Here is a 5,932-nt window from a genome sequence, read left to right as displayed (position 1 = left end):
TGCCTAGAATCCCAGCACTTGGGAGACAGAGGCAGGCAGATCTCTGTGAGTTCAAGGCCAGCTTGGTCTACAGAGTGAATTCCAGGACATCCAAGGCTACACAGAGAAACCCTGTCCCAAAAATAGATAGAAAGATAGATAGATAGATAGATAGATAGATAGATAGATAGATAGATTATAGATCAATGAAGTATGATCCTCAATTCAGATGCTAAAGTGTTAACTCCTGATACAACAGTCCCTCTCCATCCTTCTCATTCTGTAAATATTAGTCTAAAAAAAGAAAGAAAAAGTTGGAGGGGGAGGGGCAACTGGGCTCAGTCCTGGAACCCAAATGATGGAAAGAGAAAGCTGAATTCCTGAAGGTTGTTCTCTGGCATCTACACTGGTATGGAGGCATGGACATACACACACAGACACACATACACAAACACACAGACACACACACACACACACACACACACACACACATGCGCGTGCACAAGCCCTCACGTGCACATGCACACATAGTGAACAAATGTGTAAACAAAATCTCTAGGCATAGTAAATTGCTTTTGTAATCCCAGCACAAAAAAAAAAAGGTGAAGACAAGTGGGCCCCTGGGGCTTGTTGGCCAGCCACTCTAGCCTGCTTGATGAGTTCCAAGCCAGGAAAAGAGAGAGACCTGTCTCCCCAAAAATGAGGTAGATAGCCCTTGAAGAATGACATCAGAGATTGTCCTCTGATCCCTCCAAGCACATCTGCTCACATATGAACAGCCACACACAAAAACAAAAACAAACAAATAAACAAAAAGGTTGATATAAGGAATCAAGACTGTGGAGTGTGAAATTCAAGCTTTAAAGTTGTACAGCAATCAAAGGTGTGATGATAACTACTATAAATCTATTCCAAAGGCAAAATACAACATTGATGCAAGCAGTAGAGGCTGAGGAAAACAATCAACTGGGAAACCAAGGTAGTTTACATTCCGGATAAATAAGGGGCCTCAATTACTGTGTCCATGGAGATGGGGGAGAGGGCTGGATCATAGCAGGTCGTGAGAAAAAGATTGGTAAGGCAGGATCGTAACAAGCCCCAGACCTTAGCACACCTGACTCCATGATGGACGTGCCATTCAGGTTGTGAAACTCAGCAGTAGGCAGCACCACTGGCCGAAATGAAAGACAAAGACCTAATCCATCAAAGTCCACCCTTCTGGGAAAGTTTCTAAGTGTTCTAACCTCACTTTCTGGCTTCTGTGGTTCTGCTTCTGGCTAACTGTCCTTGTTAACTGAACTATGTCAACCCAAGGCATGGGTTTTGTGCTTAAAAGCTTACCCTGAGAATGGCTCAGAGCTACCCTGGGATCCCAAACACCCACTGTAGTCACCAGCTAGGTAATGAAGGCTGTCTATGGGCTTGAACCTCCTTCCCAGCAGTCTTCTCTGCTGTAGATACCCCACAACATGGTGGTAGAGCAAGCCCACTAAGCCTGGGTGAGGCAAGGAGAAGAGTGGGGACTATCATGCTGAGAGCTTTCCTCTGCTCCCAGTCTATAAATCCTTTGAACAACAACCTTGCCTCTCTGGACCCATTTTCTCCAGCTATGAAATGGAAATTTTAGGTGATCATCCAAAAGCAGTGAACTGAGGGAGTCAGTAGAGTCATTGATGGGGGAAGCAAAAAACGGGATTTCACGTGGGATACTGGACACTGGTACAGGCCATTACTGTGATCTGGTGTCTTCAGTGCCTCCTTGCAAGTTTCTTTTAGCCACAGAAAGCCTGCCTGCCACCTGCTCAGAGGATGAGAGAATCAGGATCGCCGAGGACTCGTAGAAAGGGAGCTGATGTCAAGTTGGCTTGATGGCCAACTCCAGTAATTAAATCATTCGTAGCCACACTGGTAAGTACTTGGTGTTCTGCCAGCCATCTCTGCAAACTGCCAGACCTCAGCAGGGAGCCCCGGAAACCTCTGATCTGTAGCAAGATCAGACAGATGTGGCTAAGCCAGGACATGTCACTTAGAACCTGCCTCTAGCATAGGAGACTGAGACCCTCACCTAAGGTACCCTCCAACTCTAGACAGCTAATGTCAGACTCAGCTATAGTGAACGACACCTGTCACCCAATCTGTCTGCTGAGAAATGACTGATATGAAAGAAAAAAATAAACACTTCAAAAACTTACCGTGAGCACTGTTGAGGAGGAACACAAGAAAACGTAGTGGTTTGTTTTTATGCCTGTTGATTGAGAGGCAAGGAAACATCTTAAAGACGAGTTCTACCAAGCAGAAGAGAAGAGAAAGGTTAAGCCTGCAAGTCCTGGCAGTCCCAGTGCATACTAGGAGGGCCCAAGATGGCAGGGAGCCTATGGAAATGAGCATGCGCAAGACTCCAGTCGCCTTAAGGCTCCCTGTGGACAAAGAGGGTTGTATCTACTCTGGGATCGAACTTCTGATCTGCCATACACATGTACCTTCATTATTTCAACTTGGTAGCCAACTGTAGGCAGCCCAGTGGAGAGAGAGCTTGCATTTCCTTTTGAGTCAAACCTCAGCCCTTGTGGCAAAGTCCTTGAGAGTCTGCTAGAGGCTCCTCATTGAATCCATCCCCCTCCCAAGCCCTGCTTCCCCAGGACCACATCAGAGCTGCCCAGAGGCAGAACTGGCCATAGCATCCAGACCATACCTTGGCAGTAATAAGAGGGGCATCCTAACCCTTGGCTTTGAACCCCATTCTTTTTGCCAGTCTCAAAAAGACTGTATGAACTACACCTTTAAAAAATCCCCTCTGCCTCCGCTGAGAAGAGGGCTGGGCTGACTGTGGCTACAGAGAGAAAGAGAGAGAGAGAGAGAGAGAGAGAGAGAGAGAGAGAGAGAGAGAGAGAGAGAGAGAGAGAGTCCTGCTTCCTCTAATGGGAACATTGCCAAGGGCTCCAGTGAATATCGGTTCTCCTAGAATTGCTTATGGGAACACTGTTGCTATATGGCCTAAGCCAAACAATCAGGAGTCACCTGACATCCTCCATCCAACATTTAGGAGTCATCAAACTTAATTTCCCCTTTGTGTAATAAAACCCCAAGAGGAAGCTCTAATAGACTGTATTATGTAACGATTCTATAAAAATAGCAGGCCAGTGCTGGAGCACTTCCTTCCTGGGGCCCAGTAACCTATGCTGAAAGGATACACACTGGTTGCCCAGGCAACCATGAGAGATGACACTAGAGAGGAAAAGAAAGAAAGAAAAAAAAATCAACAAAAGGACCGTTTTTGGTTTTGGGGGGTTTTTTGTTTTGTTTTGTTTTTTTGGCACCATGAAATGAGGCCTGGTGTCAAGCTTGTAGTGCACAGAGAAAGCCCTTAGGAATTCCACTCAGGCCGCAGGAGCCTGCAAAGCCCTCTCTACCCTCCTTGTTTCAGAGAGGAGAAAAAGAGCCTTCCCCCGAGAAGTCCTCATCTCAATTTTAAAGCGCAACATCTTCTGTAGCAACTGGCCATCACTGTTCACTCTCCTCTCTTGTCCCCCCAACCCCACCCCCCGAGCTCCGAAAAATAATTTCAACTTCGCGCACTTGTCTTTTTTTATTTTCTCCTAGTTTTGCTTGGGGGTTTGGTTATCTAGGAAGTAAGGCGCTTTAAAGACAATAACCTAATAAACGCCCTCTATATTAAAAAAGGAAGTCAGGGACATGCAAGCAATAAGTACCGTGGTTTTTTTTTTTTCCTTCTTCTTTTGAACCATACATCTTTTTATTGTTAAGTTAAAGAGGTATCAAAATTAAAGCAAAAATTCACAAAGCTACTATGGAGCGTCAAAGGAAGTGAAAATGGAAGCAGGCGCAGGGCGGTTATGAATTCATGGGCACAGGAAGGAACAGGAGAGGGAGAGTGGTGAGAATGCGCTAACTATACCAGGGGGAGGGTCTGGTGTTACTTTGATCTCTCACAAGCGCCCAGGTAAATGAAGAACGGGATAAGATTTCTAAGCTCCACTCTGTGCTTAAGCGCCCGCCATCCTCTCCTACCTTGGCCTCTCTCTCATCATCCTTGATCAACTGCAGCTGGTCACCCGCCATCTTCACTATCGCCATCTTCCAGCAGGTTGCCCTCCTCAGCAGAGTCATCTGCACCTGCCTCAGCCTCCATCCTCACAGAGGTGCTGCTCTGCTCTTTTCTTCATCTCCACTGGAGATGAGAAGGACAAGTCTACTTCTTTGCTTTGTTCTTCAATTCTCTCCCCCACCCCACCCCCGGGGTTTCCAGCAGAGAATCCCCTTTTTTGTTTTATCTGAGTTAGCTCCCTCGTAGCGGCCTGAAGGTCATCACCTTTCAACTTTCCAGACTTGGAGAAGATCCTTGTTGCCCACTCTTCGAATTGAATCCACTCTTGCCCCTTCCTGAGGTGTTTCCTGACACACGTTGGCCTTTAGAAGGCACCACCACCTGAGCAATAGGAGGAGGAGGGGAGGAATACGTGCTGGGTAACTGTACATCCGGTCATAATAACCCCACTGAACATCATAGTCCAAGTCAAATGAGGAACATGGCCAGCAATCATTCTGCCATCCTCTCCAGCTACAGCAGCCGGGCACTTCTTCCATTAACATACGGGATGAAGGCAAAGCCCTTAGGCACCGAGCAACCCACAGTTTTGCCATACTTTGAAAAGATGGCCTCTATATCAGACTTCTTACCACAAGAGTGTTGAAATTCCCTGGGAATTCTTGTCTCGAGGGTCTGTCTTGTTGGTATCATTGCTAGCCATCACCTTTGATGGTATGGTTTCCATCCTTGTGTAGTAACAAGTTACTTCAACATGAGGCACTCAGCGTGAAGCAGATCCCTCTGCGCATGTGCAAGTGAAGCCAGGGGTGGGGCTGTGTGCAGACCCAAATCAATGTGAACACACCCATAAGTGGGTGTGTGTAAAGGAAGACACTCTTGGAGAATGACCTCTGACCTCCAGGAGAGGTGCCCCACCTGGCCTGGCCTCTCTCATCCTTCCCCGAGACGAGACAAGTAGCCTCGCTTCTGGAGGCAATTAAGTGCCCCTGACTCTGGGGAAGTGGAGATTCAGGAAATCAGTCACTTGATTTTATCAATCTGTGTTCTAAACTAGAGACTCCAGCCTCCAAAGGGAACCATTTAAAGCCAAATTTCAGTCTCTCTCCAGAGAGTTTGTCTAAACATCTGTATTCCCCATACCTGGCCTCTCCTCAAGATAGGCCCTGCGGAGACTAATAGTTTAAGCAATGGTCACTGTGTAAAAAAAAACAAAACAAACAAACAAAAAAAACGAATGCTCGGCTGCAAGGCCAAGCTGGTGCTGTGGTGCTGTAGACAGAAATGTGTTCAGGCCATGCTTAAAGCTACCAGCCTTCACATCCCTCTCTGTTGAGGGTTTGAAATGTAGATAGTCTGGCTTTATCCAGATCTTATTTTGACTCTAGGAAGTACTGAGGGGGAAAAACATCTCTGATAAAGCAGACATACAGATAAACATTTGCTAGACACTCTCTACTCTATGCTGCAGGTGGCCCAGAAGAGAAACAGTCTGGTGTCAGAACAGTCGGAATGTCCCAGGAGGTGGCTGGTACCTCATCTGCCCATAGCTGGCTTGTTCCCCACTAGGGTATAATGTAGCTTAATGGTGTAGTACTTGCCAAGCATTTGTGGGACTCTAGGACCAGTACTGAGTTATAGGCTATAATGAAATGAGCTAATGGCAAGATGAAGTTATATATAAATGCAGATGTATTGGGAGCAGTGGGGGAGGGGAAGAGAGGAGAGAGAGAGCTAGAGAGGAAAGGGAGGGGAGGGGAGAGAGAGAGAGAGAGGAAGAAGGAGGAGAGGAGAGGAGGGGAGGGGAGAGAGAAGAGGGGAGAGGAGGGGGGGAGGAGGGGGAGAGGAGGGGGGGGAGGGGAGGAAAGGACGAGGAGGGGAGGAAGG

General features: G+C 47.1%; 1 pseudogene; it reads right to left on the bottom strand.

Moving 5' to 3' along the window:
• Window positions 1-2,116: 2,116 nt before the first annotated feature.
• LOC127198895 (heterogeneous nuclear ribonucleoproteins C1/C2-like) lies at window positions 2,117-4,763 on the bottom strand (annotated as a pseudogene).
• Window positions 4,764-5,932: the final 1,169 nt, after the last annotated feature.

This window comes from Acomys russatus, chromosome 15 (assembly GCF_903995435.1).
Source record: "Acomys russatus chromosome 15, mAcoRus1.1, whole genome shotgun sequence".
NCBI lineage: Eukaryota > Metazoa > Chordata > Mammalia > Rodentia > Muridae > Acomys > Acomys russatus.
The sequence above is the reverse complement of the archived record's forward strand: the minus strand, read 5'-3'. Positions and strand labels throughout refer to the sequence as shown.